This window comes from Amblyomma americanum, chromosome 5 (assembly GCF_052857255.1).
Source record: "Amblyomma americanum isolate KBUSLIRL-KWMA chromosome 5, ASM5285725v1, whole genome shotgun sequence".
Lineage (NCBI taxonomy): Eukaryota > Metazoa > Arthropoda > Arachnida > Ixodida > Ixodidae > Amblyomma > Amblyomma americanum.
In genome coordinates, this window is record NC_135501.1 from 149,690,840 (window position 1) to 149,716,627 (window position 25,788).

The 25,788-nt window shown below is 46.2% G+C and overlaps 1 long non-coding RNA gene across 1 annotated transcript in view; it reads left to right on the top strand.

The window, feature by feature from the left end:
• Nucleotides 1-5,669: 5,669 nt before the first annotated feature.
• Nucleotides 5,670-25,788, top strand: part of LOC144135144 (uncharacterized) — a 29,044-nt gene continuing 8,925 nt past the window's right edge. Inside the window, exon 1 of the long non-coding RNA XR_013315392.1 lies at nt 5,670-5,767. This is a non-coding gene — a long non-coding RNA (uncharacterized LOC144135144). The remainder of the gene's footprint in view (nt 5,768-25,788) is intronic.

Consider the following 25,788-nt stretch of genomic DNA (forward strand, 5'->3'; position numbering starts at 1 on the left):
CAGGTGCAGACGCACTGAACTATTGTATTTTAAAGTTTTCTTCTTGTCTCTTTATTTTTATTTACCTTATTTGCATCTCTGTCAGATGCAGAGACATACGATTTTTAGTTTGTGTTTTTCAAGCGCTGTTTTATGTTTAATTTTATTTACATTATTTGTTTCCCTGTTAGATTTGTGTTTTTGTATTTATTCAAGATCACCTCTGCCATGTGCTATAGCATTATTTCTTTTATTTCTTGTAAGCTCTGCAGGCCCAGATGCTTTACACACTGTTTATTTTCTCTCAGTTATGCATTCTAAGCTCTGCCAGGTGGGTAAGCCTCATATACTGTTTTTATTCTCCATATCTTTCAATTGTTTACATGCAGCTGTGGCAGCTCCAAAAGGTGCAATTTCTAGTGCTTCTTTTGTTCATTTTCAAGTGGAATATGTGGGCAAAAATGTTCTGAAGTAACTGTAGCTGTGAGGGGCGTCATAATTTGGGGATTCGGGATAAACTATGAACACTTCGATTTTGTGCCTGTTAAGTTTGTTCGCATGTTCGTGGATCGTTTTTTTTCGTATCGTTTTTCCTGCTTTTCCATACAGTGTCCATTTTGTGCATTGTAACATGTTCCATCCTCAAAAGACCTGAGGAAAATGAGCCTTGCCAGCATTCGTCCAAAGTGACTTCTGAACTGGTGTTGAATGCAGGCAAAAAAATTTGGGGTATGCTTCAGATCCGCCTTTAAAGGTATGATGCAACAATGTTAATGGCTATCGTTTGTGGGTTCCTTAGCAACTTCAAACGCAGCCATGCTGGCATCATCGTCTGTGATACTCGTTTGCCTTGTACACGTAACACGGTCTTTTAGCCCAGTAAAATCGACGAAGAGCAATGTCTTGTACAGCACTTACTGTGCATTCCACCAGTTATGTAATGTGTTTCAGCAAAATGCAAACCTGGGCTACAACGGGCCTACAAGTATGCACAACATGCCAAACCTGTATTTCCTATCACTCAATCTTCCAGTCAAGATAAAACTTTTTTAAGGCAAACTGAGCGTAACACTTAGACGGAAGGCAAAAAAAAAAAAACTTAGGACGAGCGCTCGTCCGCTGTTTCCTCTGCTTTCCGGCTGTCTTTCGCACTGTTCGCCCTTAAAAGTGTGCAGCCAACTCGCCCCTTTGGCCACCGTGCAAGATACAACTCTTTTTGTGCAATCTCTGCGCAGCACTCGACAAGGCATATGCGAATCACTGTTGATGTTACATGCCTTTGTTTCCCTGCTGTTTTTTACAGTTGGGAAACTGGTATGAATGAACAGCTGCGGCAAAACAAATTATTGTGACTAATGGATAAATTCGCTTCAAAAGCAGACACTTTACTGGTGCCTTGCTGTCTCAAGACTACACTTTTTCATCGTGCCAGTCATCAAACACGTAGTGACCGCAGCAACTGTATGGCTAAATGGGCACGTCGACGTAAGCAACGGCGAAAGACGGTTTACAAGGATACATTTCACTTGTTGGGCGAGCTGTTTCGGCGTGTATTTCGACTTTAGAAGGAGAAAGTGCAGAAGCCTTGCGGCAAGCTTGCAGATGCACTGAAAGACATACTGGTGAACACTGTCGGTCCAGCAGCAGCTTATTTGTGCACTTGATATCTTGCCATTAGAGGCTTTCAAGCACACGTAAGAAAAAGTATTTTAGAAATGCTGGAATGTGGCTACCTCTGGCCAAGGGCATGATATCACACAGGGGCTCACGCACTAACACAAGGCAATGGCACTGCCAGTAGCAAGAGTGGCTGCGGAAACTCGCCACTTCAGCGCGATGAGTCCCTGCAGCCACAGCTGCCAGATGGTGTAGGCCTTACTGTCGGTGGTGGTGCTCCTACTGCTGTTGCCGCTGCTGGTTCCGCTGTCACTGTCACCGTACTACCTGCAGGTGTGCTTGCCTCTGGGGCTGATTTGTGCCAAAGAGGTCAATGATACGGTCTCGCATGGCTCTGCTACGCAGGTAGGTGATGCAGGAGACTGTCCCCGCCAAATACCCCGCAAGCAGAGGAGGCCCATTGTTGTGAGGGTCATCGGTAGTGGCGCCTTTGTCTGCTCCCAGTGCTTGCTTTCGATAGATATTTTGCTATGCAGCACACGCCACAACGATGACCACCGCCCGCTCCGGCTCGTAGTGGAGTGTCCGGTACCTTTGAAGGCACTGGAAGCGGCTTTTCAGAACACCAATGCAGCATTCCAGAACACATCGCATTGAGGAATGCGCTGCGTTCTACTGCCTTTCAGCAGTGTTTGCATCAGGATGCACAGACATTGGTGTGAGCAGCTACGGCTCCAGTGGATATTCGCTGTCTCCTGCACGACCTAAATTTGCAGTAAAGCGTGTTATTGTCTATGTAATATATGATTCATACGAAGCAGCCCAAAAGCAGATTGCTGAACCAGAATTCATAGGCATGCAGAAGATTCATGACTAAGGTGTAGCTCTGTAAGCACAGCCTTCTACGTTAATGATGTACTTTGGCATTCTACACAACACTAGCGGTGTGCACACCTCTTTTGCTTTAGTGTTTTACGCATGAAGTACGACTCACTTTTTAACAATGTGTCTTGTGCCTCTGCTCCTGTATTAACAATAAATACACAAAAATACAATACGATACAGCATACTGTTACATGTCTTCTATCTTAAATCCACCTCATTTAGGTATGAGCCACTGCGCAGTACTGTAGCTTATTATATGCTGTCGAAGTGGTCCGATGATCAACAGGCTGCTTACACAGAATAAACTCTCTATCCTCCAGCAGCCCGCGCTTCACCTTCCGACACAGCCTTGAATAACGCCAAGAAAAGGCATCATGACAAGGGGTGGACCGCAAGGATCTTCATGTCTGCGACGGAGATATGCAAGAAGCACAAGCAGACAAACTTAGACGTGAACTTCCATTGTCGAGGTCGCGGCTTTCGGGCTCATGCGGGTAGAAAACCAGTCTACTCACGATCATGGTGTTTGCCACATAGTATCCTTTGCGGCTCCAGAATGCTGGCCTGTTTGCTGGGTCTCCCCGCGGCGCTTTGATTGCAATTAGAGTGGCGTCTTCGCAGCCGACAACGCCGGGAAACGCACCCATTACTTTTGTGCGCCGGCTTTGCATATGGCCTAAGCCACACACCGCACGCACTTGCTGACCATTGGTTGTGCGAGGGCGATGGTCTGCTCGTTGCCGACGCACACTTGAAAGCCCTGAGAGACAAAAAAAAAACGGAGAGCGCACAGCACCTGCCATCGCACCGAGAAAGCGCTCGTCCGTACGCCTCGCAGCTCGTCGGCAAGTTCGCCGCACAAACACTCCACTTTCTTCTTATCCAGTCAAAATAAGCGACGGAACAGCTTGTCCAGCAACTCATACGCGTCCTCGTACACCGTTTTGTCGTTGCTGCCGCCGACGTTGCTGCCTCCGCCACCAATAGATAGCTGATGCCGACGTCGCTATTTTTCCTCTAAAACTCTATAGATCGACTCATCGCGCTCGCCAAAAAAGAGTCTAAAAGCGCGGGCATAATTAGGTGTGCAATGTCACGTGTTTTTTTCTCGTCCGTGACGCCATTGCAGCTTCCCGTGACGAAACGTTTCAAAATGGCGCCGGCGACAAATAGAAACGGACATTTCAGAGCGCTCTCAATTGTAGAGTGGTTCGTAATTCGCGCCCAGTTCGCTTCCAGCCTGCTGTCTGGTGGCATGTCAATTCAGGAACCACGTCACTAGAGAGGCTGCTATATGTTCTTGCTTCTAGTTTACAGATAAGCTTATCTACTGCCATTTCTTATATATATAATCATCGATATACAGCTAAAACTCGATTGTACGAAGAGAATAGCAGCCACGAAGTACCTCGTTCTATCCGGAAATTCATAAAATCGAGGAGCGGAGTTTTGCGACATTCTCAATCTAAAATCACTGCAGTGGCACCCGAAGCTACTGCGGCATTGTTTTTGCCGATGCCCGCGCCCGCGCGCCTGAGAACTCCGCGAAGGCAGCCCGAATCGCTTGTGCATGAAAGGGCCATCTGGTAAAACGGACTCGATGCCAACGTGGGAAGCGCTGCCCACTATGGAGTCCGTTGTTCCATGCAGGAGCACAGCTCGCACTCCTGTCAAAACAAAACCAGGACCTGACTTGGGAGCCTAGAAGTTACTTCCGGCACGCTGCCAACAATTTGCGAGACATGGTTGTCAAATTAAGTGAGATATCACCTCCTTTTCCACCCACTCTTTCCCGGATAAACTTCATTAAATTGAGCTTAGGGGTTGTTCCTTTCATTATTTAAGGTTATCGAGAACGCTGAAAACTATGTATACTTGCCGGGGAATCGAAACTTCCTCAACAGAGTGGGAATTCGTAAAAACTAGTTTCTTCGGTTCACTTTTAACTGTATCGATCTATTCCGCGATAGCCATTCAGTTCGATATAAGAACACGTGTCGGGTATCGTCAACAAATATTCCAATTGAAATCAGAAAGAAACATTTGCGGGAAAGAGTAAATATACTGACCCTGCGGCATGCCACGTATAGGCCCGTTTTCAAGACAATTTTCAGTCATTTTTTTATTCCGTGTTACAGAGGATAAGTGGGTGTTTAGGCATTGCATTTTGCATAGGAGCCGTAAAGAAGAAAAATTCAGTGCACCTACGCTAATGACAAAATGTATCATAAAAATGATTGAGAGGACACGAAATAATTGGATGTAGAGGCTGTTCCACACCTACAGGCAAACAAGGAGCGACGCAGCGATTGTTGATGCTCTGCTGCCGACAAACGGGGAGAAACGGCGGAAAAGGCATGTGGGCAATAAGCATGGCCGGCTGCTCTTTCCGCACATGTGCCTAGTGGCGCCCATTCTCACCCGCTGTTCAGGACATCTATCGTAGGAGCACGGCAGAAACACGCGTGCGGTTTCCCTATGAATGTGACACAAGAATTAACGTGAACGACTGCGGCATCAGCGGCCATGAACCTGACTTGGCTGCGGATAAAAGTCAAAGTTTGAACGAAAAATCAAGCAACCTCAACAGTACGTGTTGTAAGCTATTGTGCGAAAACTGCGCGAAAGTCTGTTGCAGCGCATCGAAAGGAGACTGTTTTGTTTCTATTTGCTTTCCTCTGAAAAGCTGTGAATTAGAATCAAATTGAACTAAAGGCTGATTAAAATAAAAAATTCGCAGCTTCACGTACGGTGAAATTTTCTTCTTAAGAAAGGGAGTTCAAGTATAAAATCATATACCTTCCGCTAGTTGTGACAAATCGTTTGGTTTGCCTTAAGGCAGTTCATAAAAAATGCGCTATATCTTGTTCTGTCCACTGGATTGGGCAAAGAGCAGGGTGCCGTTTTTTGACATTCACATGCGAAGTTCTCCACTCAGCCAAACAATGAACACAGGGCTTTTGGTAATCTCCACATTTCTTTTGCCCCCTCACCCTCCCAAGCATACGCGATGTGGAAATAATTTATATCTAGTATCGGGCGAGATCTAAACTTTAGCTGATGAATTCTTCCGTGCCACGTTTTTGATAATAGTTCGGGACATGTTTTCTGTAATAATAAAAATAAATTGCACAAATGCTGTCGTTCTCCCACTATTTAAGACGCTGCGCACAATCCAATACGCGCGTATTTCATGTCCGCATTTCTCTAGCTAGAGACTCTGCTCGTGCTTAGAGCCGTCGCCTTTAAAACAACTGCGTTTCTGTTGGTCATTTCCACCCTGCCTGTGAGTAATTTGCTTTTTCGTCGGAAAACTCGGAACGCGTTTTACATTTCGCAGATCTGTGTAGTAAAAGTATTGATAAACTGTCTAATTATTTCTAATAATTAAAACAGCGTTTTATCACAGTTGCTGTGTTAGCAGTGATGAAGCAACGAGCAAGTACAGTACTTAGAGGCAATCCCGATAATGGGAGGTGTAATTGATAGCGTAGTGATTTTAAAACCTTCCATCGGAGTTGGAAATTTTACTTGCTGCCGCTTCAAATGTTATCAAAAAGAGTGCTTTATTAAGAGAAGACGCACATAATAGAGAAAGCAGCAAGTTGCAGGAACGCAGGCGTTCAAAATTTGTAACTAAGCTGCAGGTGCGGTTGAAACAACGAATTACCGACGGAAAACGTTTCCAAGTTGCTTACTTCACTTCATATTTAATCCCTTAAAGACCACTTTACGGCGTGATGCACAATTGATGGTGTTAGATTTTTGACGAAAATCGCTAGAGTTATTTTGCCTTTGGGTCTGATTGGTGACGACATAAAAAGACGCAGATGCGCCTGCGATGGCGGCGACTTAGTGGGGAAATGCGTTGCATTCCACAACTGCTCGGGGAAGAAAGATCCTGAAAAAGTTGCAGAGCGGCCAAGTGCCCAGCTGATCTGAAATGGATGCGCAGTGTGTAGAGAAATGTCGGTGATATACCCAATGTAAGGCACCTGATTAAGTGAGCAGTGCGAATTCCTGTGAAGTAGTCAGGCTGACGATGTGGCGACGATATGCGAAGTCTTCGAGGATTGAATTTATTTACAGAGATGAACGCTGATGAACAGTGAGAATGCATTATGAACAAAGCTGGCGGCACCGCTCTGGGTTGATTCCAGTGTGTTTGTTAGATGTTTTGGGGGTGCATATCATCTATAGGTAAGCTTTCGGTGTGCTGAACATGCGCCTTGCAATTTACTAGTGAAGTAGGTCTTCTGACGCACTTGCTTCGTCTCGCTAAACTTCCGGGGCGCTGAAAAAGTGCACGATAACGTCATCATTAAGCAGTTCCTTTGAAGCATTCACATGACGCTTTCGGTTATCACATTATTTTTCCGTATTTTTCACATGCAAACGTTGTGAAATAAATAGTGCCTATTTAACTATAGTGAAGATATCGTTTGTTCTTAGTCTGCGGTGTGTAGAAAAGAAAATTTGATAGTAAATCTTTTTTATCTGAAAGTAACTTCATTAAAAACTAGAAGAAAATGCTGGGCGTTTTAACGTAGTTAACCGAACAGACGTGCGAAATCATATGTTTAGCATTGTTGGCTCTTGGTTTTTTTGCTGGGTCGCAGGCACATCTGGAGACGATATTACTTTTATAGTAGTATTAGTTAATGAACGATAGTAGTATTAGTTAATGAAGACGACGATGTGCGATCCAAAGCGCGAGAGTATATTGCAGTTTAACACGAGGATTATCGGCTGCTGCGATAGCATAGTGCCCTCGGGCAGTGGCCAAAGACGTTGATGTGTTCGTGCCGCCGCGGTATGGACTCCCAGGCACGACAATATTCAATTTATTTATTTATATATGGCTTGGTCAAATTAACCTTCAAGGTCAAGCTTCACACAAACTCGGTGAGCCGGGTTGACCTCGTGAAATAGTGCTTTCGTACTAAAACAAAACAAAAAGAGATTGCTGGTGTAACAAGAACAATGGAACTTCTCTTCCCTTGGCTGCTCAACCGCGATGGCCACGGTTCCGGCAGTCTGCATGCCACAGTAACATAACAGGGTTCTCGCACAGCTGCCGCCCTCACCGTTTAAACACGTTTCACGTGGCACTCGCAGTAATACAGGACGTACTACATCCGCCGCGATGGACGAGGGTGGCGCTAGTGAACACTCAAAATTAGCCTGTACGCAACAGAACCACACTTCAAAGTAGAATGAAAAGCCTCTACCATAGTTGCATTGGTAGAGAACGGTATCAAAATGCGGACGCCGTCAGCACGGTTTGCACCTGGCGGATTTGGATGTTTTTCTTCGCCTGCGAAAGAAAATATCCGTCAGATAAAAACTAAAAAGAGGAGCTTCCAATCTACCAAAACCACAAAAAATAAACGACATGCACTTATCCTTTGTTGGTTTCAGTGACTGTTGGCTTCCTTCATATGTATATTTTACGCGTACATGAGTTACCTTCCATAGTTTGCTGAATGTGCCGGATGTTCAGTATTAGGATTCGCGAATTAGAAACAAAGATCAAGACCAGTACACAAAAGTTAATGTTTATTTTAAATGAGTTAAGTGGCCAGGAGGGCACTGAGTGTGAAAGTTATCATTGTAACCTGAGTATTTATTTAAAATTCATTCCTAAACTTTTTATCCGCTGCAGTTGCGTTCACGCTTATATTGAAGACTATGAGGCATTGACATTTCATGTCAGTTCTATTATGAACAATTTTAGTAAATCGCCTTTGTCCTGAGATATGAAAGTATAAAATTCCAGCACAAAATGAGAAATTACTTGCGCGAGACCACGGCAGTCAGCATGATCGAGGCTACTTCCAGGTGCGATGCAGCTGTTGCATGTGGCCTTCTTCCTGACAGGGACGTTGAGTTGCGGGCGACGCTGATAAGCTTTCCTTCTTGTCTAGTGAAACCGAAGAATCACTGTGCTGGTGGCATTGGGCAGCGCTCGTTAAGCATTGCTTTTTTAGAATGGGTGATAACATGTTGTACCGCTTTGGATCTCATGCGGTCAATCGAAGGTGTAGCTCACTGCGGCTCAGGAGCAAAAATTTATAACCGTCGTCCGTAACAGCAGATTTTTGCCAGGTGACACAACAGCTTCTTCACATGAGACAGCACTTCATATCCAACTTTGCTGTCTTGCATGCGTGATTAGACAGATAGGGCTGGAAACTTTAGAGATGAATACCCGAGGACGCAGGTAGCGTTTCGAATATTCTACAAAATAATGGTTTTCAAATGTCAATGTCTCTAAGTTTTGAATATAAACGTACACGCTATATGCAGTGAATCGAAAGGTATTGAATGCATTTCTGTTCGTTCCTCTGTATAAACTGACAATTTTTAGCACACTTTGTCTTCGTTTGGCGGCATAATGGATTCAGAGAAACGACTTGTGTGTAGCCTACTACTCTTCACATCTTTTTTTTTTAAATCCATTATGCATGATTTTCAATGCCCTTCATGGGCAAAGCAGTCATATAGACCACATATGGCATCTTACGTATTACAGAGAAATCAAACGGGAGCAATACAAATATAGTGCAGATACCATGTAGAAAGCACAAAGAAAGGTAGCGAGTTTCTGCATATTTTCCACGTAATTCGGCTCCATGTTTTCATGATTCCACGTGACGACTCGTATCCAATATTTCAATAAGATGATCGTTATGTTACCTTGTCGCTGTGACAGTTTACTGCGCCGGGCATTCGATCGCTTTATTTCATCTCATATGTCATCACACTGTTTTCTGCGTAAGTAGCGGGCACAAGTGCACTGCATACTCTCTATTTGCTCTCCTCACTCCGAGTACCTTTATGCAGACCATGGTTAAAATAGGCGTTGTCTACTTTGCAAAAAAAAAATAAACCACTGATTACACGTTCTATGAATTAGATACATTGCGCCAGTCGATTTCTTGACCTAATGTGAACACGAATATAAGCTGGTGTTTTTGGCTATTGGGCATTCCACTTTGGTTTGGAACAATTGTCATTCTGCTTTTAACCTTCACTGCACTCTTATTCGTATACATCACACTGTTCCGTTATCCGTCACTTTTCAGTCCGTTTGGTGGGTATTGGCAATATTCATCGGTTGCACAATCACTCTTAAACATATTCGTGAGCAGCAGTTCACAAAATAACAGTCCGGGCAAAATATGTAGAATTTACACTCGTTCAAAATCTTAATCTCATCAGAATGGCTCCTCTGGTGCATGTCTTCCTAAACAATGCCGCTGGGCCCGAGCTTATACTAAAATGAAAACGCATTGTGGGACCAATTTAACCATATAAATTTGCAAGAGCAGTTCTACAACTATGCAGCCAAAAAACAAGATGAGGTTGACAAAATTGCGCACCGTTTTTTGCTGAGAAACAAATAAGCCAAAACGCCAGACAATCCGTAGAACTCAATTAAAGTGGCGAGAGAAAAAATAGCTAGTGTCTGATCACGTGATCTGCGATAGTGCGTTTCACGGACACGCCCGTAACAAGAGCTCATTGTAGCACAATATTTTTCTTGTCAAGGATGGCTAATGAAGCAATGCTTGATAGGAAATATTTGTCTGTTTCTAGTCTCCTGTAACACTTTAGTCGGTTACATGCTCAAATATATTTTACTCACCACTCTATGAAGTTCAGTCTCATGAATAGGAAAGCGCATTATATAAAAATAAGCATCGGGAAGTACTTATCACATTTTTAAATTGCTGTTCCGGCCCTGCTTCGAGATTCTGATATAAAAAGTGATTGTTTTTTTCTGTGTTGCCACTTTTCTTGCGTTGCCAGTTTAACTGATCAGATTTATGGGCCAAGAGGTTGCTTAACGTGTATAATTGGCCGCTATTCCGAATGCTATATATTGTCACGTAGTGGTGACGGCAGTCGAAGCAGCGATGAAAACGGACGAAAGGGTCTTCTAAAAGAAAACTGTTTATTGGGCTGACTTGCACCCAAAAGGGACTGATTCACTCGGTGGCGGCGAAGCGACAAGCGTGCTCGGCGGTCGTCGAACAGAATGCCCGCCGCTGTCGGCCGTGCTCAATTTAAAGCTGATAGCGAACTTTCGAGATAAAGCGTGCAAAGTTACTTGAACATTCCGGAACAACGTAGAATCCAATCATCTCTGCCTGGCTGCGATCAATCGAGATAAATCTAGTCGCGTCTTGCGTCAGCGCCTCTTCAATTTTTACAATGCCAGCCGAATCGCCCGCTTTGCAATGGGAGCCACCGGTACGCCTCACTTCAGTTAGTTGCCGCTCTGCGGCGCTATCCAGATGGTTGGACTGCTTGCGTCATGCTTACGTATAGGCGCGCGCTGTTGGCATTCTGGTTATCGCTCTGCCCCTCCCTACCCCATGCGTCTGTCAGATTCTGGCTTCGTACCCCTTCTTGTGTAGCTCTCGTTTCTTCCAGCGCCAGCGGTTGGAGCTTTGCTCGCTGTTCGCAGAGGGGGGCTGAGGCGTTCGCGCCGCTGATCACTTGACGATTGCGGCTGGCATATTTGAGGCGCTGCTTGGAGTGTGCGCCACTTATTAATACGAAAGCAACTATAGGCTCATGACTACAGGGCCGATTTGGACCAAATCTATGTCCAACCTAATGTCACTGCGGCCAACACGATGGTGACCTCCAAATTTGACCTCCCCACCCCCGAAATATGAATTCGACAGATTCGGACCAAAATCGATTTTCAACCTAACTTCACAACGACGAACACGATAGTCACCTCCAAATTTGGCCTAAGCCACTCCAAAATTCCTCCCCCCCCCCCCGAAATATGACCTAGAAGCAGACATTCACCCAGCTGATTACGTTACCTTCAAGTAAATATATTAGAAAATTCATAAACAATTGCGCACTCTTTAATCAGTATCTCCACAACACATCAGCGACACAAGCAGCAACACCGCGCAAAAGGTTTCCGAATCACCGCACTTTCGGTCAATAAAGTGCCCCCCCCCCCCCCCCCTGAATATTTGCTTTTCCTTGCAGACGAATAAAGCGTTGCAAGCTGTTACTTTACTTTGTTTCGTGGCCGCATTGTTAAAGAAAACTGTTTTGTGCGGGTAAATGATGTGGTTCGCGAAGCTGATAAACTGTTGTCATCGTAGCAGCAGTAAAATAGCACCATTTAATTATGTGCCTTACGTCTGCTGCTTTCAGTTTTGCGTGAAGTCTGGGAGTTTTTAAGCTTATCTATGTGGAGCTGAAGAATTCACGGCATAGAATGTATAAAAGAAGGTGGTGTTTACGTAAGTTTATTTTATATATTTACAACTATATACAGTAATAACACATACAAGATTTTGCATGTGTCTGATGCTATATAAATTACAACTATTTGCATCTACAGTCATTTACACTTACAAAATTCCTGTCTAATAACTTTCATTTACCGTCAAACGAAATTTTCAGTGTAGGACAACCACTTTCGTACACAGGAGCAGGACGAAGCACCTCGTACGCGAGCGAATCGCAATAGCGAACGAAACAGAACTCACCTAACGCCCGGATGAAGCCGCAGCTATCTCTCTGTACTGGGCTAGCTCCATCATCTGGCTCTTATATATGGCTGGCCGGACTCAGCAATGAAAGTGATGCCACCTTTACCAACATCCATGCACCCTCAACATCACATATAGTCACAGTTTGAGCACTTTGCGTGAGAGTGGCTTTTTCGCGTATAATTTGGCGACAGACTTCTGGTCCGTAATATCAAGGGCATGGTTGCTAAGGAGGGGCCTAATAAACTTCGTGCACAAAAGCTCTAAAAAGATTCTTCTGTGAGCAGGGCCTTCGTTATCACACACCAGGACAGGAGCCTTCATCAAAACTAACGACGTGTTCGACGCTCATTCTGAGTGGCTTGTTAATGGCCTTTCTGTGTTGCAGCACAACGTCCACAAAGGCCTTAAGCGCCATCAACACAGAAACAAGTTCCTTTGTAGGGTATTTCAGCCCTCCACGATCTTGGTATTAGATGAGGCAGTCGATCGGCGAGTCTCCGACTGGCTTTTGTACAAGTTGATAGCAGCGTTCGCAGCTCCAGTTTTCTGTTATAACTCGGACGATGTATCCGCCAATCATCGAGATGCTGGCTAACTCTGGATCCGGAAGGCGATGACTTGGAGATATGCACAGTTGCTATAGTTATTCCTCGGCGGCAGTGGGGAAAAAGCTTTTGATGAACAACTGTTGGGGGTCACTTTAGTAGAAATGGCAGTGACACAGCAGAGTGATGTAGAGCAGTTCACATTGCTTGACATCGAGGAAGACACGATGCCTTTTTTTAGCATCTTTTCCAGTCCTGATATTACACTGGCCACATCCATAGTGTCGTTGCAGCCAGCGGACCTTCGCAAAAATCCGAATAATGCCTCAATTCGATCACTGGAAAACTTTCGAGTGAGCACAAATTTGAAGCCCTTGTCCATCAGTAAAAAACGTATGCACTCCACATTCGATTTGGTGGTGAGCAAGAGTGCGTGGTGTGTTTCATTGCTGAGATAGCTCTCTTGGCTGCTTTCTTCTTTCAGCCTCTACAGGTAAGAAATGAAGTCGTGCTCAAGCCATTCTAGTCTCAGGTCCTCGGCGTCGGTGAACGGTCGCCTGTCCGGGTCGTTCTTGTGAATGTGTTGCGTTGTATTGCTAACATCCTTGAGGACGAACCACCGGCGCATTACCAGCATGAATTCGACTCTTGGGCCCACTAACACGAACTCCGCATCGCATGTGTGTCCGGCATGACTTTTCATGTATTCCAGGGCTGCTGTAACCTGAGGGGAAAAAATCTGTACAGCAGTCTACGCTCATCTTCTCGATGTTGGACGGATACAAGTGGCGACGCGTGAGGAACCTCACCGGCTTCACTGTTGAGCCGCGCTGCATTTTGTAGAGCTTCTTCAGCGGTGTCGCTGTAATCTGTTTGTTGTCCCCCATATCCTTTGCCAGGAACTGCGACCTTACATTCTTTATGATGTGGCTCTGGTCGAATGCAAGGAAAATGCGCCTAGACTCGCCCAAAGGGTACGGAGCAATAGCCGTGGCAGCCCCTTTGCAGAGGATGCCCATTGCAGTGACATTGCTTTTATAGTTGTCTGTCACCAAGCGCACGATCTCAAAACCAATTTCTTCAGTTTTCTTGATGACGTACGTCATGGTCTCAGCAAGCTGGACTCCGGTGCTAACTTTCGTGAAGAAATAGGCGACAGGAATCTTAAAGCGTGCGCTAAGACCACAGAGCAAAAAACATAGCAAACTGTTGGCAAGTTCATCATTTTCGGTGCCCACCAAGTGCTGTAATTCTGGGCTCATGTCGACTTCTCCCAAAAAAGCGTCACGCTGCTTATAATACAGCAGCCGTTCCTTGATTCGCATTTCATCAACTATTAAGCTGCGTGCTCTTGCCCGAGGAGCAGTTAGGGTCAGCAATTCTGCCTCCAGCCTGCAGCTTACGACAGTACTGAAACCGACTTGTCCGGCTGTGAATCCAAGGTTCATTTGCAAAGTGCTCCGGCAAGGCAAACGAAGGAGGCATTCTGACCGCAGGTATTCGTATGCCTTTGCAGAGAGGCTGCGGAGGATGGTCGAAAATCTGATTGTCGCTTCCGACCATGACGGCCCTTTTCGTTCGTAGTTCTTCACTAGATCGTGCATAAATGACGCTTGCAGATCGTTTTCCATGGAAGCTTCTACAATTCACAAGAATGCGCTTACTCCAGAATCTTCTTTCAACTTGCGCACATCTTCTTTGTAACGTACCATCGTTTGCGTAAGGGTGTTTATCTTTTGTAGAAGGGCTCTTCCTTTACGTTTCAATTTCCTGCATTCCACCACGATTCTGAAACTTGTTTTGATTGGGTCCATCTGACAGCTGTAACTTCTTTTCAGTAACGGTGTTACGTTTCGGCGCACGGACACTCTGTTGGCGTCCCTCCGACCACTGCCAGGCAGTGTAAGCGCGTTTGTTGCAGTATACATCGCTTGCGGGTGGGATGCAGGGATTAGAGAAGTGGTAAGTTTCAAAAGCGTGTTCACAGAAGGTGATCCCACGACCAACGGGCTCGGGGGTGCATGGTTGTGTTGCCGAGATACATCTGCCGAACTGGTCATTTCTGCCCAAGGTGTAACTACGGTCACAGCGTTGAGTGTTCCTGGCTCTCTAGACGCGCCTTCAGGCGTCGACGTAAAATCCTGTGAGATGTTGTGCAAGGATGGTACTGAAGAGGCGACAGAGCTGGTTACATCCATATGGTCACCGGTGATGTAAGGAACATGACCACCAAACGTGCCTCCCGCAGCATCAACAGAGAGCTCATCACAAGTGGTTTGGAGCTCTTCCTTGCGAGGCTTTTTGACTGCTACGCCGTCCTCGTCAAGTTCGTGTCCCGCCTCTGACAGACGTTTGGCCGGAATATAACTGCAGCGTCCAGGCGAGCTCGCTGCTTGCATTTGCGGGGCACATGAGGTGAGAATACTCGGAACTGACCCTTTTTTCAGTGTGCGCATCTTGCAGCCCTTTCTGAAGTCCTCAGGTAGAAAATGCTTGCTGCAGACGGTGGAGCGAGACGGCGCGTAGTTGAGTGGCCAGTCCTTGCGTCCGATCACTTTCAGCCATTGCGCACGCAGCACATCGTCACTGGGAATCTCGTGAAACGAGACATTAGCATCGATGCTGTCTGTCCTCGACCTGCACGATGGCACACAGCAGTAACGCATCGTGCACCAACAAATGGAATCCCGCAGACTGCGCTGTATCGCCTTAGGAAATGAAGCAAGGAGTACGAGGTAAAAGCTAGCTTCCAAGCTTTGAAGCTGAAGACGTGAAAACGTATCTTATCTCGAGCAGTTACTGAACCGGTCGGTATGAAAATTCGCTTTGGTCACGCTCACTCATCGATGTTACGATGACTGCGTCTGGCCACCAGCTGAAGCGGACATGATTTTTGATTCATTTGCCTCTTCTTCTACCAGCTCTTTTTCATTTTTGTATCGCTTTCTCAGCCGTTTGTTGCCGTCAGCACCGAGCAGAACGTCCGTACAGTGAGTCGCCGAAAGTGAGTTTCCTACGTACGCACCTCTTAACTGTTTTTCCCAGCGCGCCCTCTATTTCTAAAAATAGAGGAGGCGCTGGTTTTTCCGAAGCTCCCCTTCCCCACCTCTTGCCTCCCTAAGTCGCCGATATGTTTTTTACACCCGACGAGAAATTTTATTTAATAGCGCAGGAAGAAAAGCAGATACCCGAAAGGGCACATCGTCCATAGGTGGTTTGTGGTGAAAGTAACCAAGACTTCCACGTCTTAGGAAGTTCAGTACGTTGCCATTGTGAATCTTGATCTAGCAGTGCTTCAGCGGCAGACCCACAAATCTCCATGAACTTTCTGCAAGGAATTCAGCCGACTGTTTGGAAGCGGCAACGGTGAAGAACTGAACTCTTGAAAACAGAGCAAACCCCTGTTTTGATGCTTAAGGAGCTTTGTTGCATGGCCGACGAGTGCACTGACCTCAACGGACGCGAAAACGTGAGCCACTGCATACGCTGCACACGATCTCAAATTAGCAACGCAAAAACATCTTTTAGGAAGGCACCGCGCCTTCGAAGCATGAAACATCCACAACTGCTGCATGTTATCATATTTCTCGTGAAAATTTATAAGCGACTATTTATTAACGACGCGCGTATGTTATTATAGAAACAATACTCACAATTTGCACAGTATCACACATAGTGCGAGGTGCTGGCCAAGAATGCCCTTCTCTATTAAATTATCTGTAGCGCGTCGTGTTCTCGTCGAAGCAGCGTGTTGTATTTGCCGAAGCACCATGGCACGCACGCCTTTACTGCATGTGTACAACCTTATTGAGACAGTTTAGGCGATAATAGGTTGATTAATTGGGGCATGCCGTATTCGAGGCGTGTCTTAATGCAGGCCTCCAGATTAACGTGTGCCTAAGTGTCAATACACGAGCGTTTTTCCATTCACTGTTTACCAAAATGAGGCCACCACGGTCATGGGTTGAACAGGCAATCGCTGCTAAGCAGAATAATACGTCAAAAAAATGTCATCATCGCATAATTATAAAACTGAGGATAAGCCGGTAACCTGGCAGCCAGAAAGTGCTTTGGCATCACTTGCGGCGAGATGCATTTCAGGGTAGAATGCACGTTTCGCTTCTTAAAACAATTGTTGCGGACAGATGCCACGAACCAAGAAAAACATAATGTCGTCGTACCGATGACAGCTTACCCTGTGAAAACTAGAGTGACGGCTTGAAACTGTTGATACTTGCTATTTTAGAAAAGTGCCTTCTCGTGAGGATTTACGACATTTAACATGTTTATTCCTTCTCTCATATTCGTGACTAAACATGATTGAAACACAAACCAATATAGCAAACCTATTACTAACTACCTTTGCCCTGTGATTTCCCATTTCCGCCAAGAAGTTTCAGTACTTCTTCCGGAATGTTTCAGCACTGTAGCTAAAATAGATACACGATTCGAACAAGTCGCCACAATCTTCTGTAGCTAACACTGCTGTACCCCACTCTCTGTGGCCCCTTTTAAAACCAGCGCCTGCAGTGGATGGATGGATGGATGGATGGATGGATGGATGGATGGATGGATACGGCTGAACCCTTTACATCGGGCGGTGGCTCAAGCCACCTAGCCATGTCTTGTGAAATTTTACTCCTGTCTTGCTTTTAGCCACCAATCAGATAACCTTCGCTTGGTTACTTCTAACCTCTTAAAATCCACTTTCCCTTCACTATCCCTAAACCCCAATGCCTTGGGTAAGTCAGCCCCGCTGCCTTCCACTGTAGGGTGAAGCCCGTTACAGAAAAGTATCAAGTGTTCAGCCGTTTCCTCCTCCTCTCCGCACGCAATGCACAAAGTGTCTATCTCCTGGTACCTGACTCTATACTTCTTAGTCCGCAAAACTCCAGTCCTGGCCTCAAACAACAAAGAACTTCCCCTACAATTATCATAGATATTTTCTTTGACAATTTCCTGTTTAAAGGTCCGGTATGTTTCTAGTGCCGATTTCGTCAGCATCCCTGTTTTCCACAAAGCTCTCTCTGTTCCTTTAACCTTTTTCTTAACCGATAATTGCTGATTTGCCCCCTTACTGCTGTCCAGATATTTGCTTGTCAATTTTCTAGTTCGCTTTCTCCATTTCGTGTCAACATTCTTTATATACAGGTATCTGAAAACTTTCCTAGCCCACCGCTTTTCCTCCATCCTTCTCAATCGGTCCTCAAAGTGGCTCCACGATGAGCAGCGCCACGCACGGCGCTCTCGATGACGCGTCAATTCCTGACACGGCCGGGCTCGAGTAGCGGCAAGGCGGATTTATAGTGGTGGCGAAGGCTGGGCCGAAAAGTGGTTTAGCGCGACTGCAGCACAACCAGAGGATGGGGGGGCAAAACACTCATATAAATAAATGATAAAACTACAAAATTGGAATGTAATCTGCCAATAGAAAAGAAAAAATATAATAGCACCTTGTTTTATGAAAGAGGTAAGTCATTTTATTAAAACCTGGCAAATTTTGTATTTTTGCAACACTCTTGACCTGCCCCCTATTCATGAGTGTGCGGTGCATTACAGCGCGTCTTTGCAGGCCTTGTTTCGATACCCGGCTAACCCGGCCACAGTGGCGGGAGCTCACGAAGCGATTTCTTATCGCCAGCTGTCTGCGATGGCGCGCCTGGTAAAGCGTATAAATTTAGCTCGCCGGTCTCAAAATGCTCCTTTTGCGAAGTTTTCGTCGTCCTTGCACGTCGCTTCTTTGTCACCGTTCGGTAAGATTTGCACCCCGCTGCACCGCTGCGGCAGTTTTCTCGGTTTTGTCGTTTCCTTCGGCGTGCGGCCAGTGCGAAGCCTTTTTCCGTCTTTGCACGCTTCGCGCTCTTCTTTTGAAGCGCTTAGCGCTTCATTTCAAGATGAGCTTGCGGCATGTGAAGAAACGATGCTCCGTGGTACACTGCGACAGCGTGGATAGTACCATTGGTGTCACGCTACACCGATTCCCGCTGGACTTTCACAGGTGTGTCGTCTGCTCTAGGTATGCGCGATAGCTTCGATATGGTTTCGCCGGGCTGTTCGCTCGTGTTTCATAGCTGTAACCCGTTCGTGCGTACTTGGCTTCATGTTTTCGGGGATATTTATGTACTACACTGCAGGGCACACACTTTCAGTGCTGAGGTGTGCGAATGTCCTTGCCCCGCGAATGTCCTTGCACTTCACTGTACGCTGTACTACATGTGTACTTTTGTTGACGTAAAATTACTTCAAATTGATCCGGCTAACGAGTAGAAGTACTCTGGAGATGGTACGCCGGCTCAGTGTATGGTATTTGCTCATACGTTGAGCACGTTTGAGGGTGCTAAAGCTGGCTTTAACATTGCCTTGCAGATGTAAACGCACCTGCTATATTCTTTCAGCTGAAGAAATTAAACGTGAAGAATAATCCCAGTGTGCTCTATGGTCTGTGTTGATGCGCCTACTTATGTCATGTTATGTTTGCTTCAATTGAAGCTGTCGTAGCATTGTTTTCTATACTTTTCAATTTCCTGACAACGTTCGTGGCACTTCAGGGCTTTTTCCTATCTGCACTGTGACTATTGAGATGATTAGCCAACTTAAACAATACTGCTTGTGCTGCCTGTGACATGTATTTTTTTGTTTGTGTGCCAAGGGTGTGCTTTGTGACTGTATTTGTTTGGTTGCTGCAATAAACAATGAATATGAAACTATGAAAACAATACTTGCCGTACACTCTATTGCGAACTGTGCACTTGAGCCAGTGTTTTGTGCATCATACCTTGCTGTACTCAAAAGCTCTCAAAAGTACTAGCACCAGTATTTGCACTACGAATCATGCATGCTTCGCCAGTGTCTGGAAGTGTTGCTGCCTTTCTATGCTGCCCCTCCTTTACCAGTCACTTTCATTGCGTTCCCAATTGCACATTAACAAGGCCATAACTAGCAGGAACTCGAGCACATTTGACTGGCAAAGGTTGGGGCGTGCTGAAAGGCAGCAACCTTCGAGAGATACGGGCTCGAAAACGCGGTTTCTACAGAAAGACCGCTTTATAATTCGCGCCAAAAGCATACGTATGCGTGACGTCATTCTACGTCACGTTTGCGTAGTTTGCCCCCCAAAATACAGGGGCGCTGGAGTGCCCATGAGCCGCCATTTTTTGGACCAATGGGCGTCTATGGAGCCTTCGCTACCAGTATACATCTACCTTGGTAGCGGCGGCGGCGCGCGCTCCTCGAGACCGGTCTCCTACCTGACAGGCAGCCTGATTACTATGAGGGATGCAGAGCGCCGCCTCACGAAGAGGCAACGTTTCAAAAACTGTCTTCGTCTGTTTCCCGTCGTCAGGCGCCACTCAGATGGTCACCCTCCCTCACAAATGTAGAGCAGGCACCAAGGCTAGCCGAAGAGGGAGAGTAGGAAAGGAGGATAGGAGAGGGCGTTGGACGGTCGGATCGGCCGCATTCGGCAGGCATTGTAAAAATAGGGGAGGCGCTGCTTGCGTCGCAAAGAAAGCGATAAGATGGTGAGGCGGCACATTTGATGAACGAACAAACACTGTAAATATTCGCGGCATTACTCCCCTATCAAAGAAGCATCGACCCGATGCATTAAAACAAATAATGCGACTAGTAAGAGAAAAAAACGGATCTTGCGAAAATAGAGCATGGAAATGCAGCGGCCTTTAGCGCGCATAATACGGCTTCAGACTGACTACATAGACAACTTCTGGTCGTACGCGGCGTCGCTGGGATGCAGTCATTGTGTCACGGATGAATTCATAATCCAGTTCACCTAGCCGACGAAGAACCTTGTACGGGCCGAAATAGCGGCGCAAAAGCTTTTCACTCAATCCACGGCAGCGAATGGGCGTCCACACCCAGACTTGGTCTCCTGGCTTGTATTCCGCGTTGCGTCTTCGTAGGTTGTAGCGTCTGGCGTCGGACCGCTGCTGATCTTTGATCCGTAATCGGGCAAGCCTTCGAGCTTTTTCTGCATGTTGAAGGTAGGCGGCAACATCGACGTTCCCTTCTTCTGTAACGTTGGGCAGCATGGCGTCTAGCGTGATCGTGGCGTTAACGGCAAATCCTCGAAGACCGATACGTCGGTACGGGCAGTGACGAAGAATATGCCGGCCTCACCGCAATGGGAGCACAACGGCCGGTTGTCGGAAGTCCTCCAGGCGTCGCATTTCCTGGGGCTTGAGCGTCGGTCGTAGGGTGGGCGTGCGGGGATTGGGAGTCGGCGTTATGGAACAAGGGGCTCATCTCTGGGAGGACGTGGGGGTTGTCGTTGGGGCTGAGCAGTCCTTACTGCAGCGGTGTAGAACATGGCCTGGGGTTCTGTGGCCGTCGGGGTGTCAAGTGCCTGTTGCACCTCTTCCCGTACCACGTCCATCACAGTCGCTGCTTGTGGCTGTGGATAAGATGGCAGTAATCGGCGTAGCTCCTCTCGGACGATTTCGCTGATAACTTCCCGAACTGTCGCTGGTGGTGGCCGGCGTGTCCGAACGGATTGCACAGGCAGAGGAAGGGCGGTTGTACTGCCGAGCTCGGACGTCGAGTGTCTTCTCAATCGTGCAGGCTTCTTGCATGAATTCCTCGACTGTTTTTGGCGGCTGGCGGACGAGGCTGCCAAAGAGTTGTTCTTTTACGCCGCGCATTAAAAACTGAACTTTCTTTTCCTCGGTCATCCCGCGGTCGGCGCGGCGAAATAGGCGCTTCATCTCCTCGACTTAACAGCGGACGGGCTCATTCGGAAGCTGGATCCTGGACTCGAGGAGTCGTTCGGCTCTCTTTCATCACGACACTGGTGAATACCTTCAATAGTTCTCTCGTGAATAGCTCCCATGTCGTAAGGGACGACTCGTAGTTTGCGTACCACGTGCGTGCGGAGCCATCCAATGAGAAGAACACGTGTCCATTTTTTGCGGCATCATTCCATTTGTTGAATGACGGCACGAGCTCAAATTGATCCAACCATTATTCAGGGTCTTTGCCGAGGGATCCATTGAAAGTTGGCGGCACCCGCGGCTGCTGTATTATGATCGGTGTCGACATCTTCGGCGAGGTTGCGGTGCTCGTAGCAGCGTCTTTTCGCTGTCTAGTGCGGTCCGGCAGTTTCCCCAACTCAGGCTCTTCTCTCTGGAGACGTCGGCCGGATGGCCGAGCTGCTGGCTCGTCCTCGGTTGCAAAGCTCTGAGGGCTGGCTTCACGACTTGAAGGGGGCGTCCGGAACATGTAGGGCTACCCAGCACCTCCACCAGATGTCACGTATTGGTGACGGCAGTCGAAGCAGCGATGAAGACGGACGAAAGCGTCTTCTAAAAGAAAACTGTATATTGGGCTGACTTGCACCCAAAAAGGACTGAATCACTCGGCGGCGGCGAAGCGACAAGCGTGCTCGGCTGTCGTCGAACAGAATGTCCGCCGCTGTCGGCCGTGCTCAATTTAAAACTGACAGCGAACTTTCGAGATAAAGCGTGCGAAGTTGCTAGAACATTCCGGAACAACGTAGAATCAGCTCTGCCTGGCTGCGATCAATCGAGATAAATCTAGTCGCGTCTTGCGTCGCAAAGAATGCGATAAGATGGTGTGGCGGCAGATTTGAAAAACGAACAAACACTGGAAATATTCTCGGCAATAGGCAATTGTTCCTAAACCAGTCGCTTTCCTGCTCAGCCATTAAGTGAGAAAAGGCGTTTTACGCGCGGTAAACTCACTGCCTAAATGGCGATATTACGAATTTTTAGACAGCGATCGCCACTCTGTCGACGCTTTCGCTTTAAGGAACCAATACCTCATATGCGCAGTGCAGTGAACAAAGCAATATTTCACGAAATGAATGGGGCAAATGCTATATTTCGGCTTCGCGTGGCTTTCGGCGCTTCTTTACGATGCAACATTAAAAACATCTGCAGTAAAGTTGTGCAAAGAAACCAATAAGAAAACGAGGTAGTGCGTTCGGCTTGAGTTCTGGCCTGTAATTGTAGCCTGACTTTAAACACGGGCTGCTTCAAACAATAAATAGACGCTTACTAGGTGAGAGGGTCAATAGTGATGCGACAGAACCACAATAGAGAATAGCCCTAGACTTCTGCACAGCTTCCGGCTATCCGAGAGTACTGCTGATGACCACGTTTTGGACTATATGACGCAGGGGGAGAATATTCAGCTGGAGTGTGCCAACTGTAGCCGCTTCCGCTATTGGCATGCGCCAAGCACACACTTCGCCTGATGATTGCGAAGTGGCTCTAGCAGCTGGTGCTGGCTATGCCCTACGCTACGATAAGAGAACCGTCCCATTGACGCGGCCCTTCATTTTATTGTTCGGTTAATTGCTCTGCGGCATAAGAACAGGATGTCCCTAACCTAGAGTAGGTCGTGGAGCCTGTTCTTTTAGGAAGCTCAGCAGGAACCAGCTTTTAGAATTCTCCGTAAGCCGCAAAGACCATTCTTCCTTGCGGACTTAAGTTCAACTTCCAGTAACCATGGTCGTCCTGAGCCGTACGTTCCTGAGCAAGTCCACAAAAGGTGGTGAAGACCCACCTGAGCGGCTGGCGTGGAGCACTTGAGACGTGCTGAGCACTGCATCGTCTTCAGAACCCCTCGGCTTAATATCTGCAGGGTAAGGGCGGCCCCAGTCCTTAGCCTTCTATATAATACCTCATCCAATCCCGTGAAGCTATCAGAAAAGAAGTAAGTGCGCGGGGAATCAAAGCACACTTAGACAGGACGACAAGATGGGAAGAGCAGAGTGTAGACCAAAAGGGAGGCTTGTTGGCAACGCATTCCTACTTGGGCTGTGATTGGTACGGACATCTGCCTTCCTCTGGTAAAGGTTCTGAGTATCTTGTGTCTAATGTATCTGTATGTGTTTATTCATTTTTCTATTCAGAGCATGTACCTCTTGAGTGATGCTTAGTGCTTTTGTAACTCATTTTACTTGTTTAATATCCGCTTAGGAGCTCGTGTAGATATGGGCTTTTCATACAGACGGGATGTTTTTGTAGACTCAAAGGCATCCCGAATAACGTAAAGCGCCATCACAAGCGTAGAAGTGCAGTCAGAGGCGTAGTCCGGATGTGTGATTAAATAAGAATGGGTTGCGCTTCTATATGTCGTTCTCCCGCCCTTTCTATGTGACATGCGCCCGATAAGCTATACCCGTGTCCAGACTTCTATCAACCACCGTTCGATTCGTGAGCTTTAATTTGCATAAAACTTCAGGGGGTACTTTGTTGACCTAAAGTCCGGTTAGCCGAAAGCCTTTAGCGCGGTGTAGCTACTTGTGTCACTGAGGTGTGGTTAAGATTTTAAGCACACAATTGTTTGTGAATCTTAAATGCTGGAGAACACCTCTTGTGAGGTGATGGACACAACTCCACCCTCGCCCGCGCTGCAGAGGCGACAAAGCTATCTCGAGCGCACAAAACGATAAAGTGCATATAATATGTACAAAAGACAAACCAACCTAGTTTTTGAACCTTATCCCCAACTAGTGTACATCATGGCATTTCTTGTTCACTGGAATTGTCGCAAACTCTTAAACAACTACACTAACGTAACAGATATTTTAACTTCATTCTCTCCGATAGCACTCTGCCTCCAGGATACTAACCTAGGACCACAAAAAAATGCTCTTAAAGAGTATCATGTCTTTTGCTACGACCGAGAGAATTGAAGCAGGCTCTCTGGAGGTGCCGCGCAGTGGTCTAGGGGGGCGTTGCACCTCGGAAAATCGACCTTAACACCTCATATTAAGCAGTTGCTGTCACCATCCTTCATATTAAAACCTTAACAATATGATCTATATACATTGAACCTTACCTAACCGTCACACTTCACGATTTAGGAACACTTGTAATACAACTACCGTGGCCATATGTTTTAGTTGGGGAATTTAAGGCTCATTCCTCTTTTTGGGGATGTGATCAAACGGAAGACAGGGGCCGGATTCTAGAAGATTTTATTCTCTGCAACAATGTCTGCCTCTTTAACATGGGCAAACACACTTATTGTTCTCCAAGAAATAGGAAAATGAGCTGCCAAGATTTGCCTTTTTGTTCAACTCATTAAACTATTTTAAATGGGATGTGATTGACAACCCACATGGCAGTGATCACTTTCCTGTATTAATTAGTTTAACATTTCCACCGCAAATCACCCCAACAAAGCCGCGGCGTTGGAAGCTTTATTTAGAAGACTGGAAACTTTTTAGAACAGTTGCCGCTTTACAAAAAGTTTTACAAAATCTGACCATTGAACTAATAAATGAGAAGTTCACGAATTGCATCTTAACTGCAGCACATTCAGCTAGTCCTCAGTCTTCAGGGGTGGTGCGACCAAACCACAATGTGTGGTGGACAAAAAACTGCAAGGAAGGAAAAAACTACACAATATAGGTTGGGGTAAATTTCGTAGGTACACAACACGAGATAACCTCGTACATTTTAAAAAGGCAAAAGCCAAATCTCGTTACATCCATCGCCGTGTAGAGAAAACCCAGTGACAAAGTAATGTTTCTTCTATAAACAGTCAAATGACAAATATAAAATGTGGGAGCTGGTTCAAAAATTTAATGGCACCTTTTCACCGTTCAAAACTTCTTTTTTGACAACACCTGGCACAAAAACAGGTATAAAGGAACAGGCAGAGATTTTTGGGGAACACTTCGCTGCAGTTTCCACATCGTCACACTATACGCTGTATTTCCTAATATACAAAATTATAGCGAAAAAAGAAAGGGTTCCAAAAAGTGGACGTGTAAACCAAGAACAGCGATTTAATTCTTCTCCAAGAAACGAATAGAGCACTGTCTGCCAGCAAAAAAACCGCTTCAGGACCCGACCAGATACGCTAATAAAAGCTTGCCCATCTTTTATAGCCTACCATAGAGGCATTCTGAGTTTGTTGGGATTCATGCAATTCATACAATATTCATACAATGTTATAATTCATACAATATTCATACAGGTTTTCCACCTAACGAGTGGAAAAAAGTCGTCAAAGTGTCATTCTTTAAACCTGAAAACCAGCAACTTCCTTTGAAACCTATAGGCCAATACCGCTTACAAGCTGACTCCCGAAATCATTTGAAAGTGTCCCTTACAACCGTTCCTTTGACGTACTACTTTGCTCAAAGCTCTCTTGACAAATTCATTCAGGAAAATGGAGTACCTCAGGAGTGTATATTAAGCAGACCATCTTTATTACAAAAATGAATTCCATAG